The sequence below is a fragment of the Mercenaria mercenaria genome, chromosome 11 (genome assembly GCF_021730395.1).
Source record: "Mercenaria mercenaria strain notata chromosome 11, MADL_Memer_1, whole genome shotgun sequence".
Taxonomy (NCBI): domain Eukaryota; kingdom Metazoa; phylum Mollusca; class Bivalvia; order Venerida; family Veneridae; genus Mercenaria; species Mercenaria mercenaria.
In genome coordinates this window covers 16998257-17012027 of record NC_069371.1, presented here as the reverse complement: position 1 = coordinate 17012027, position 13771 = coordinate 16998257, and the positions used below count along the sequence as shown (strand labels likewise).

Here is a 13771-nt window from a genome sequence, read left to right as displayed (position 1 = left end):
ACTGACACAGGCCACTTCTCAGCTTTTATGTTGGAGGAAGACCTCAGGTGCCTAAAAAATGCTTAAGTCTGGAAGGTTTCCGACCTAGTTTGAGCCCATATGTCAATGAAATATAGACATACCTGTACCTAAATGAAAGTGTTATTATGAGTCTAACCAAGATTGGGTACCTTGACAGACCTTGATTTTGAGGAGAGGTCATAGAAGGTGACCAGGAAGTATTCAAACTTAGAATATTTCACTATTTTGACCTTGTCTGGAAGGTTTTCGATCTAGTTCGAGCCCCTAACACATAAATATATATTATACATGTAAATGAGGGTATATATCCTGGATACAGTTTGAAATCTGGAGTAGCTTTAGATGCTATAGTAGGTCATACATTGATGTATTGTAGTTTATGTTCAAGTCCCTACATGTTCGGTACAATATATGAATGTGTATCTAGATGATTCCACTTTGAAGAGTCAAAAGTCGTCCAATACATTTTTGGCCTTTGACTGACGGAGGGACATTCAAATTTTGCTGATAAAAGGGCAAGATAGTAACTCGAAATTCGAAATTTCGAGTTACTAACAAAATTTCGAGTTAATGAAAAAAAACGCACCTGGCACTAATGCTCTTCCGTAGATATCTTAGTGATACACAAATAGCTTTTAAACGCGAATTTGTATAATTTGATTTGATACAAAGAGGGGCCATTCATGCATAGCTAGTCTGAAAAGGTTCAGCGACACATCTGTACTTATCATAACAAACCCCCGTCCGCCCGGGCACACAAGTCTGTACCGAAAACATCGGTTCATACACTGACGCCTGACTTTCATATCGGATGGGTGGCGTAATTGAATGTGTCTCGTGGCATTTACTTTTTTTTGTTTAGTTCAGTATTGTCAATCTTGTATTGTATGCGTATGTAACAAAAAGGTTATCATCGATCTTTGCATCGGTAAATATGCACTCGATCGTTCTTTAGCAGAAGAATATTGCGCTCCAAAAGTCGTACTATCTATTTCCGCTGCAAAACTTGTGCATAGGTAATAACCTATAATTATTGTTTTGCTTTTAAATACGAACACCATTTCATAACGCTAACACTGAAGTTAAATTGAGAAGGCACCTGTGCCGATAGAAAAATAATTGTGTCCGAGAGGGTTCCCGTGCCGTGTGTAGAGAGTCAAGAGGGATCCTGTGAGGCAGAAGTGAGCCGACTGAGAGGGATCCCGTGCAGTAACGAAATCGAAAGTAGAGCGTTTTTAAGGAAATATGATGAAAATATCCACATATTGAGTATTTACAAATAAGATAGGATCAACGCCTTCACATCTAAGGTACTAGATATTTGCTATATTCAAGGAAAGTCGTATATAAGTTTCATAAACATCGCACGATTTTCATCCAAGCCAGTACCTCCCGCTACATTCCATCTTGGTTTGGACTTGTGTCAATTGATAAAACAAATGTAAGAATAAAAAAGCAATGGTATATAACTACGCCATTCCGTGGGCCATATCTTTTTATGCACAAACATGTGTTAAGGGCGAAAAATTCGATTTTCCAAGCTGACTGACATTGGAGTTCATTGTTTAGCACAGAGAGTGTCCTGTGCGCGAACAGAGAGGGATCCGTTTTGTCATTTTCTACAGAGAGGGATCCGATATGGGTATACACCGTGATACTGGACCTCGCATTTCTCATGCTGTGTAAAAATATACACAGCTTCCATCAAAAATAGGTTGCCAAACTTTTGGCACCAGAGGGAAATTATCATTCCATTTCATTGACTTCTAGAACCTATTATAGGAAGATGATTTACCTATTTACTACAGTATACCTGTTTACAAACAAGCCTACCACTATGTACCAGAGTATTTCACAACAGATTCTTTTTTATGAACTCTGGAGAGACTTAGTCATTTATATCACAATATTTAAACATCATCGTCAACATTAACCATTCCTATTTATTCTACTTACATCATTTTGTTATAATTTCTGGTGAATTCTAATTTACCCCTATCACTGTCTTAGCTTTATAATCACAAATATTCCCTTTACTTGCACTCTCTTCTTTGAGTCAAACAGGATGTTTATTTATTATTTTTTCAATTTCCTGTGAACAAGGAAGAAGGCAATTTATCCTGATATTCACTAGTTTCAGTTACATATATGATAGTTCAATTACATTCTTTAATTTTCATAATTATAAATGTATTCAAAACCTCACAAATTACTCTAAAATGCTAGAAAAGACATACATCCATTTATGATTAACACACTCAAAACAGAATCAAGCACATCTTATGCATGTAAACATGCTTGATGATTAACTTCCAGGTTCTAATCAGAGAACAAAATCAGAAAGCAGATCAGATAAGGACTGGCACAAGCCTGAAGGGCTGATAATGAAAGCTTTCATCCATCATGTAATCTCTATTGTTTTCTTAACATAGAAAGCTGCTTGGTAGGTAGAGGAAACAGAAAAAGCAAGTTCTTTTTTCTCTTTTTGTGGTAACAGTAGTTGAAAATCATATCACAAAATTGGTCAAATTTTAGATGGTGACTCACCATTTACAGTAAACTACATTACATCTTATGTTTGTACAATCATTTTTTTGGTGTTTCATCAGGGATGGGACATACCCAGTTCTAGAATATCACAAAGAACCAAATACTGTTTCTTGTCCAGAAAAAATTATAATACAAAATATCTTTAATTTTTCTGGTCTGTCAAAATAGCATAAGGATTCATAATTTTGCAAATTATTATATAATTTGTGTCAAACAATCATATCTAAAACAACTCACATTTTTTTCTACATTAAAAGTTTCATTGTCATAAATACTGCTAGATGACCAACAATGTTCAAGCACCTCTGTTTAGTTATTATTTATCATGATAAGTATTATCTGAAAAGGAAGTGTAGACAAAAGGGCATGTTCTAATCTCTGGCCTGGCCTGGCCTGGCCTGGCCTGGCCTGGCCTGAGCTCTCAGTTTTCAACTGGGCCGGGCCAGGCCAGGCCAGGCCAGGCCAGGCCATAGATTTCAATTTTGTTAAAAGTGAAAGTGATTTCTACAGCATCTTTAAAATCTGACTTTTGAATTTGTTAATTGAAGAATGTTTGGATATTTCAGACATTATATAAATACAATTTGAATTCCTACTCAGCAAAATTATACACCTGGGAATAAGCCTGTAGCTAACTTAACTATTAAGTCTAATTTAAAGGTGATGCCTGGATAAATGTTATGACTATTATCAGGGGATCTCCATCTCAATTCACTCTTGACTGGTGTCTTGGTTTTACCCCAATTGAATATTCAACCTATCTGCATGTAATTTTTTATCTATTGAGGGTTATTCAGTATTGTCCGAAACTTTTAAATTGTCACTCAAGAATATTCCATATGCTTCCATAAATAAATTTTCAGTGCCAAAACTTAAATAAAAATATAAATGTTGAAAACCAAATAAAACATAAACATTTCTTTATCACCAGGTCGTATATGCAGGTTATAGTTGTGCTGACAAAAAGTTCAGCTACCAATCTCAGGGATGTGAGTTCGAGACACCTGTTTGACCATTTTCATATTTTTTATTTCATCTGTAAACTTAGAATGCAGGAAAACTGTCACACTTATCGTGATTTATTGTTCATTTATTGAAAGAAATACACAAGTTTTTGACATTCTTGTAGGTACAATTTAATACCAGGAGTGTTAGATATATCTGACAAAATGTTATAAGAATAAAAACAGTATCGATAAAAATTTGACATTATATCGATTAATGAAAACAGTCTGAATTGAAATCGAACCCACGGTAACGTGCGTGCAAGTCGGAAAACTTATCACTACGCCATTGTGCCATTGGTGAACTTTAAAGGTTATTTTGGCAAATTTAGATATTTTCAGGTTACAAATATGGTGGAAAATAAAGAATACGCTCGAAAATACTGGCGAAGATTAATTAGTGCAACCTGACAATACTTACGGACAACAACTGTTATCCCCGTTCCGGGATCTGTGATAATATGATGTGGGGAAGTGATAAATAAATTTTGTTGTCTAGGTTATATACATACTAAATATTTTTTGTAAGACTGCTTTTATATTGTTCTAAGTATGTGAAAACAAAATCCTACAAAGTTTTATGAAACAGGCTCAACAACATCTTTTAGCGTTTAAATATATCAATTAGAAATAACATAAACACCACGATAAATATTTTTGTAATATATAACATAACAACATATTACATACTTAAAATGATTTACATGCATATGTTAATCAAGAATAAAGATTAGATTGCTTAACATATTAACCACTAGTTCTCCATTGGCAATGAAGATGGTCCACAAAGATGAAAAGACTCTGAATGGCAGTTATTGGGGATGTGTTGTGGATGAAGTCTTGATGAGTAAGAAACAATACTGAGAAACACAGCTAAGTAAAAGTAAAAGCTGTCAAAGTATAAATATAAAACAGGACTCATCTAAAAAAAACTTTAAGAACTGCAACAAAGATGGGAGGGAGTTAAAGGCTAAGTGAAAACCATTACTTCCTTCTGGATAGACAGATGAATAGACAAATGCCGGCGCCAGTAGTGGGGTGGGGGAGGGTTTCAGCTCTGTAATAGCTCTCTTGACTTTATCACAGGAAGTGAAAAGAAAACTTAGATGCCCCGATCACTTATAAGGCCCATAGATGAATATTATTTTAATTACTCATCCTAAATTGAACATCAGCTTGATTAAACCAAACACACATTAAAAGTTCACTGAACAGTTAAAGAGGTCAGCTAAGATAGTAGGGACACAACCTGTAATTACAATTCCAAAAGAATGCATGTCACTGCATGTAAATATCAGCTATATTGCAGCAGGTAAACTTATTAATGAAATTATCCATTAGTTTTAAAACTAATGTGTTAAAGTTGACTTTAAATAATTTGATTACAGAAAAAAACCTGGTTGTTATCATTAGGGTACACCATTTTCTTCAGTGCAAATCCCTATTTCAAATAATGACCGATGGCTAATTAATGATTCTCCAGAGGACTGGTTTCTCATTCTGTTTGACCTGCAGCAAGTAAACAATACAGGTTAATACTGCCTGCTACTGTAATTGTATATTTAGATTTTATGCCATTCATTTCTATATGTACAATAAAATCTAGCCTGGCCTGGCCTGGCCTGGCCCGGCCCACTCGAAAATTTGGCTTATCGGGCCAGGCCAGGCCAGAGATTAGAACATGCCAGACAAAAGTAGGCACTCAGACAATCTAAATGTGTAATTTCCCAAGAGGAGAGGACATTTTTTTCCTGAACAGACTATGTATGTTATTTAGATGATAAACAATATATAATTTCAAGCTATTGTCTTTGAATCACTTGCCCATCATCTTTGTTAGACCAAAGCTCACCAAGGGGTCTGAATTTTCAAGAAACTACTACCCTAAGTGAGCGGGGTCATGGGTTCTACCTAAGTACCTAACTATTGCTTCTTTCTCAGTCATAAAGGTTAAAAAAGTAATAACGAAATAGTAATTGGTGTGCCTTTAAACCCAACAAGAGGGCCACGAAAACCCTGTGTTGCTCACCTGATCTTTTCTTGATAGTCTAACTTGGTACCTTGCAAATTTAACATTATGTACTATACTAAAAATAAGCCTTTTCTTTTGACTTTGTGTCTAACAGCATAAAAGACTATGTGCAGAGGTATAAAGCTCTAAAGAACAAAATTAATGATCCAATGAAAAGTAAAATTGTGGATTATGAATGATGGTAGCCAAACCATCCACCTATATCAACAGCTCGTCCTGAACCCTCAGTGAGCTACAAGTATTTTGTGATCTCAAAACCTTAACAGGCAGAAACAGTTAGAAGACCATTAGAACTGAACTTGCGAAGGAACATGTTTAATAATTCACTTGGCTGCGCACATTCATATTCTATGGGTAAATATTTCCAAGTATCGTTCTTCATGTGGAATCTGCACACTTCTGAACAATTTTTGTGAATCAAAAACTTGTACTTCAATAAAATATAAAACCAACCCGCTTCTTGGGAAAAATTGAAGAAATATGATCAAAACAAATAGTTTTAATTTAGCAAGCTGGCTGAATGTCAAATCAAACTTTTAATAATACAAATACAGAAATTAATAGTAACATGCTGTCACATGTTTATGCATTAATTTCCATGCAATTTTCAAATAACTCAATTACGTTGATGTGTTTACATACATTTGTTTGCAATAACAAGCTTTTAATGCAATAAAACTGTGCAAAATTGCCCTCTTGCATTATCCGAAATTGTCTTTCTGTCCGCATTTACATTAAAAACAAATGCTTATTTGTTTACCACACTTCAGTCTACACAGGCTATTATTGGGAGAATATCAACTGATACATTTAGCAGAATGGTTTTACTTCTTTTGAACTACGTCTTTCTTTTTGTTTTACTTTGTCTTGTTTTTAAAGGTAGTTTATCAGATTTTGGTCAATTTGTTTGAAACTTAAACAACTGATCATGTTTTCTGGGTGCTTTACATTTAGCATGCTGGCAACAAGTGGTTTTGCCTTTGCGACCAGTGCAGACCAAGATCAGCCGGCACGTCCATGCAGCTGCACTGTTTGCTTTTCAGCCAGTAAATTTACTGTGAACACCCATTTGATTAAGAAGTGGTTCTGCTCAAACTGAATGTCCGACCAGCATGACCAGTCCATTTTAGAAATTCAGCAGGGTAAAGGTTAATACATGTTAGATTTTTCACTAGTGTTATTTTTTAAATTTGATTTTTCCTATCTTAGTAGCCAAACTAAGACAGAGTTATTTTAGCATAGGTATAGATATGTCAAACAAGCCTAATGAATGATACAAATATAAGAACTAGGACCCTACTGAACTATATCTGTCAAAGACGTGCAATGACAAATATATATATTAGAAGAAATTTATTATAAATGCCAGTTTATAAAATTATTATTACCTCCCTTTACCTATTTTTATAATAAATGAAGTACATCGAAGCTTTATGCAGCTTTGAAACTTTTTTTTGCTCACACTGTTTTAACGTATCTATCAAATGCAAATATGAAACTGGAAATCGTACATAAATCAAAAGAAATAATCCATTTTTTAAAATATATTTTCACACGCAAATTACCGCATTACACACTGTTGACAATTTGCTATGTGTCAAGACAAGTTGAATTTACCATTCTCGCATACCAGAGGTCTACCGTGTTCATCTTGGGATTTTGACAAACATCTGATGGATGAGAATGTGAATTTACATGCCGATAGCATAATTTAAGCTCCGCCTACTCCAGGTACTTGTGAGATTTTCGCGAGAACTGTGACAGCGAATCAAATTATTCGTAAAACTAGACGCGATAGTATTCAGCCAATCAACGATGCTTTTACATCTCTGACACTTTCCGATAATTGTAAACGTTACATGTGCAACGTTTTTGGATGGTTTTTTTTCCAGCAAGTTAATTAAGTGGTCAGCTGGCATCTACTACACAATTATTTGGTCTCCATTGTAAAAGAAAGACTCGTAAGCTGCTTGTTTATTAATATTTACAAAATGACCTGTTGCAGACTGACTTTCATCAGACAATTTTCTACAAATTACCTTTCATTTTTATTCGAGTCTGATACTGTTCATGCTAAATAAGTATTACCCGCCGAGTTTTTATAATTTTTTGTTGCTATATATTGCAGCAAGATATAGCAGCAAAAAAAAAATGTTATAAAAACTCTGTGGGTGATACCTGCAAGCGTCTGCTTGAAGTTTTGAAAACAGCTTTTTTTCAGAATTACGGAATAAAGAAAAACTCATTGCATGGAAAATGATGTATCTAAGAAAATGGATGGTCACATCAATAGTTTTTATCCATAAACAAGAAAATTATAGCCATCTTTTCATGTGTGTGTGTGGTGGGGTGTGTCTGTGTGTGTTGGGGTGGGGGGGTATATTGAGTTAGAAATGATAAATTTCTGTTTTTTCAACTAGAAGTCCCTCCACTTTTCTATAAGGAGAAGTGACTTCTATGCTGTATCCCTGCGGTGCATGTGTAAAACAAACCACTGTCATTAACACAGGCTGATCAAAAATCACTTCCCATATACTTCTTTATAATTTTGTTTCAGTTGGAACATTTTCTTCAATTTGTATGGTTTGTACCCAACTTTTTTTTATCATGTACCCACATTTTCTAAAGTATGTGGGTACATGTACCAACTTTTCAAAAAGTCAGTGGGAATGCTGTTTTAAGCAGTCACTTAAATTCATCTTAAGACACTCCTTTCATGTCTCCACGAAAAACATCAATAAAATTTAATGATACTGTTTAAATATCCAAAAGCAGTACATATGGTATAGGAGCATACAAACAAGAACTTCATAAAACACCGTACAAAATTCACATCAACTTTTCTTTTCACGAATACATTATTCTTTAGGAAACCAGAGAAGGAAAAATGTTCCCTGATCACAAACCAATCACGAAATTTTCCATGAAGCTGCTCTAAAAATACAAATTAGTTGTTCAGGAAACAGACCTGGACATAATTTAATCTACAGACTGGCATGTGCTCTCTCTGAAGTTTCTGTTCCACACAAAGATAATCCAATTATTTACAATTACTACTGCTGTAGGTTTCAACATTTAAAGTAATAACTATGCTATGCTTTTATGGCTGTGAAAAATTGTGTCCCTGTCCTACTTTACTTGTCCTAGCATATATTTATGCAAAGATTTACTAAAATTACATGACATTGTCATTAGCAATTTTGAGATAGTCTGTTTCACATCATCATCCCCACACCCCACCCCCACAACCCCAGCCTCCCAGCTTTTTCCAACCCATGTGTTTGCCTTAATCTGATGATGTCGTAATATCAAATGACTGTGCACAGTACTTCACACTATAGGTAGCATACCAATAAAACTGTATGGATGACTTATATTTTTGTGATACCTGATACTGATTTGTGTATTGTCTGACATACCATCTCAAATTTTTTCAGCTCATAATCCATGGTTCATACAGACCTTCCCAAAACAAATTCAAGTAGTTTTCAAGGAGTTTTCAAGTAGTTTTCCTCCATTTTCAAGGACTAAAATGGGCGCAATGTCACTGTTGCTGAGACATGAAATAACCAATTTAAATCCAATTTAGGACAAAATTAAACGATTTTGGCACAGTTTTAGTAGGTGGAGGCGGGGGTGGTATTGTCAAGTCGTTATTATTTATATCCTGTGTTGACTCTCTTACATGCTTAGGAGCGAAGGCATCAATTGTTTCAGTCAACTTCTCATGGCAGAGCTGTTTTTATGTTTTTCGCTTGGCAGTGGCTACGATTACGGTACCGTAATCCTAGCCTCCGGTTCTAGGATTACGGAAGTTCCGTATTCCTAGACAACCCTATGAGGATAGGCTAGGATTACGGAAGTATTTTAAGAGGCATCAAATTTATGTTAGGACATGCATAAATGACATTGTAAACTTACTCATTTCACTTAATTTCACTTATATTTCGTGCTATCGATCGGCCGTTTTGGGTTAGTATAATCTTAATGGCGCTGCGCGGAAATATAGAATTATCTATGTTTCGTATATACCTGCATTTTTTTCATCAAGTCAACACAAATGGTCTTTAATAACATACAATATGGTTATACATCATAAAATTCAAAGTATAGAAATTTTTTTTTAATCTATAACTTTGACACTCATGAAATATATTTCCGTGCGCCGCCATTAAGATTATACTACCCCAAAACGGCGGATAGAAAACACGAAATAATAAGACAGGCATGAAAAACTAAGTGAAATAAGTAAGTTTACAACATCATTTATGCGTGTTCTAACATATACTTTATGCATCTTAAAATACTTCCGTAATCCTAGCCTATCCTCATAGGGTTGTCTAGGAATACGGAACTTCCGTAATCCTAGAACCGGAGGCTAGGATTACGGTACCGTAATCGTAGCCACTGCCTTTTCGCTTTTGGAATGTGATTTTAAAATTTAATGCACTTTCTCCCATAGCAGCGATGTCGATTATCTTGTCACAGAAAACACAAAGGCATTTTCGTTTTTCGCCTTTGAATTCCCGTAGCCAATGTTTATAATTGTCATCAGTAAGCCACTTTTGCGAAAAGATACAATTGTACATTTTAGAACTTATGTTTTTCTTCCTGGAAAAATGACCTCGCATCGCGGATAAATTGCACAGTGTGAAAATTACTTGAAAGAGCATAAAACCCGTAAAGTACAGTACCGTACCGTACTATCGGTGACTCCGTGGCAGGCCCTAATGGCGGTAACGGTTGTTTTTTTTCGTCGTTTTTTTAGTTTATTTTGGTCCGTTTATAATGTTTGTCCGTTTTCACTTCGCACCCGACGAATTTAAGGACTATTTGCCATTTTTTGTACGTTTTTTCCTAAATTCAAGTAGTTTTCAAGTAGTTTCTGACTGTTACAAAATTCAAGTAGTTTTCAAGGAGTAGGCGTCAAATTCAAGGACTTTTCATGGCCTGTGCGAACCATGTAACCTGCTAAACCAGCTTCATCATCTCAACACAATTCTTATCAAAATACGGCATATGGTCAATGAAAGATTTCTGTTTTTCTGGAGAAAAAGCAAATAACCAGTGAATAACCTGGTATCTTCACTAATCAAATCTAATAAAAGGGGCACTGCAGAGACAAATTAATCAGGTTTGAGTTAGAAAACAATCCCCAGACATTTAGATGTAACATATTTCAATAAAAGGAAAGTGATCACTTTATTCCATGGAAATCTAAGGCTAATTCCAGAACAACAAGTTACTGAAGCTTGCAAGAGACCAGTGAACACAATTTGCAGAGACTAGGGACTACAGTTCTATAGAGACAATAAACCACTGTATTGTTTTTGTTACAATCTTTGATACATTTGGTTTTGCAACATTTTAGCTTTCTTTATGCCAGTAACCACAGTTTTGGTTTTAAATTCTTTATTTTGGTGCCTTAAGTGGCTGCCTAAAACTGTTAGTGAAGCCGGCTCTGAAAGTGTTTGTAATGAAAAGTGTGCTAAATAAATCTCCTATGGTATATTATATACTCAGTTAACACAGCTTTGGTTCTGAAACATAGCCCAGTTGAGACAGTTTTGGTTTTAAATTCTTTACACTTATAAACACAAATTTTGTTTTGAGATATTTTCAGCTTTCTTTATGCCAGTAAACACACTTCTGGATCCGAGACATTTTTAGCTTTCATTATGCTAGAGAACAGTTTTGGTTAGATGTATGGGACATTAGTCCAAAACATGTGGTTGTTTGATTATAAGTTAACTTCACATAAAACTAAAACTAAAGTCAACAAGAGCTGTCTCCACTGGATGACACATGCCCCCGATGGCACTTTGAATGAATAGTTGTGGCCGATGTTAGAGTTTAGGACCTTTGACCTACGGACCTGGGTCTTGCACGTGACACGTAGTTATTTTAAAATCCATGCATGAATGACAAAGATATGGACCGGACACACCCATCAATGCACTATCATGAAATATGACCTTTGACGTCTAAATGTGACCTTGACCTTTGAGCTACGGACCTGGGTCTTGCGCGCGACACGTCGTCTTACTGTGGTTTACATTCATGCCCAATAATTTTAAAATGCATGCATGAATGACAAAGATATGGACCGGACACGCCCATCAATGCACTATCATGAAAAATGACCTTTAATGTCTAAGTGTGACCTTGACCTTTGAGCTACGGACCTGGGTCTTGCACGCAACATGTCGTCTTACTGTGGTACACATTCATGCCAAGTTATTTGAAAATCCATCCATGGATGACAAAGATATGGACCGGACACGAAAATTGCGGACAGACCGACAGACTGAAAGACGGTTCAAAAACTATATGCCTCCCTTCGGGGGCATTAAAAAAAGGGCTATAATTATATAGAATTAAATTCAACCAAAAGTTATCTTACTTTGTTAATTCAGTAGGCTCAAACAGTTGAGTTAAAATGTGACAATTTAGCATAAGGTTAAAATGCCCAAATTAAGCCAGGTCCAAAATGTTTAGACTGAAAATTTGTTATTGCAATTTCAAACCTTGTGAAATTTTAATAATTGTGCATGAAATATTTGAGCATTTTCGCTCAAACTTCCCCTCACCCTGCCGCAAATATTACCAGAGTATCAGCAATAAACTCATTTTTGGCCCAGGCGTTTGAAATTCAATGCATGAATGGTGTCATTTTTAAGCAAAGTCTTTTCAGAGGTTAAACTTTGTATTATTTGGATAATGCATGTATGTCGCTGACAAGGATTCTGCAGATGTTGTAATCAAACATGCTTTAGGGCTGCTACAGCATTTGGATTATGTGTGACAGGGCTGTAATATGTTTACATTTTGCCATGGCAAACGCACTTAACACGTCTTAAAACACCAGATGGAAACTAAAGATAATATCATGCAGTTTTATAGTAGAACTACAGCTGCTTTTGAGAAAAGTGCATGTCTCCCACAACTGCCTAGTCATCTGAATAGTACCATGCACCAAGAACTCAACTGCCTTATCAGACTTTCAGTGCTTTGATTACCAAAAACTAGTTTCAAGGGCCATAACTCCGAAATGCCTGGGCCGATTTGGCTAGTTATCCAACTTGCTCGAGGACTTATTGGCAAACAGATTTTGTTCAAGTTTGGTGAAGATCGGATGAGAAACGTTCGACTTAGAATGCAGACAAGATTTGTGACAGACACACAGACTGAAACACAGACAGGAGTAAATCAATACTGTAAATCCAGTTTTATTCGCGGTGTTTTAATTTTCGCTTTTTTTCGCAAAATGGGTGCATCTCGAATTCATAAATCCGCGTAGATTTCCTTCCATAACATACAGACATATCCGAAATATGGTCAATTTCAGCAATGAATACTAGCCGCCTGTACACGATGTTTATTAAAAGAACTTCAATTTATTTTAATATGTTATGAAAAATATAATAAAAATCATCGAAATTACAATTCATGTAGAATATACTGCTTAAACCCCCAACTGCCATAAAAAAGCCACAAGATGGTGCCGGGGCAGGTTTTTATATAAATTATGCATGTTTCACATCAGAGAGCCCTTTTTCAAAATTTTAAATAAACCACTGAATAAAAAGTTATGAAAAATTGCATAAATACACATTGAAATATTCTTTATCAATTGGTGTTTTTATTTTTTAAAACAAAAAATGTTGAAGTATAGTTTCAAAAAATTATTTAAACCTAACTGCCAAAAATTTGAATTTGCCGGGAGGAGCTAATGAGGTCATGAACCCTAGAGGAACAGAGAATGTAAACAATTCCCACGTGGTTTATTTTATCAACAAACCTGATCGTCAGAAGGCTTCATATCAATGGAATTAACACCTAGCTAGAGTGCATTGCAAAACATCTCCAGAAAGTAATTTTGAATTTTTAAACCAAATAGAATATCATAGTCATTTCTACAGTTATATTTTTATATGTCATATCATAAAAATGTTTTAAAGAAATAGGGAACTACTAATTACAGACATACAGTGATAAATATAATTTCAAATAGCTTATCATTTTTATTAGTCCTTATCACAGCAGCACTTGCTAATTTGTGTGTATTGTTCTGCATCCCAGACTTAAAGTTTATTATTTCTACATTTATTGCTAGGTTATCTCAATTAATGGGCCAGCCAGCAATGACAGAATTTTAGTTAAA

At 35.2% G+C, this 13771-nt stretch overlaps 1 protein-coding gene across 5 annotated transcripts in view; it reads right to left on the bottom strand.

The window, feature by feature from the left end:
• Nucleotides 1-13771, bottom strand: part of LOC123530777 (myosin light chain kinase, smooth muscle-like) — a 96841-nt gene that overhangs the window by 39649 nt on the left and 43421 nt on the right. The window contains exon 1 of one of the 5 annotated variants that reach the window (XM_053518651.1): nucleotides 1978-2253. The exons of the other annotated variants lie outside the window; for them this stretch is intronic. The gene's annotated coding sequence lies outside the window, so the exon portion shown is untranslated. Of the gene's footprint in view, nucleotides 1-1977; nucleotides 2254-13771 lie in introns of those variants that run through there. 5 annotated transcript variants of the gene reach the window in all.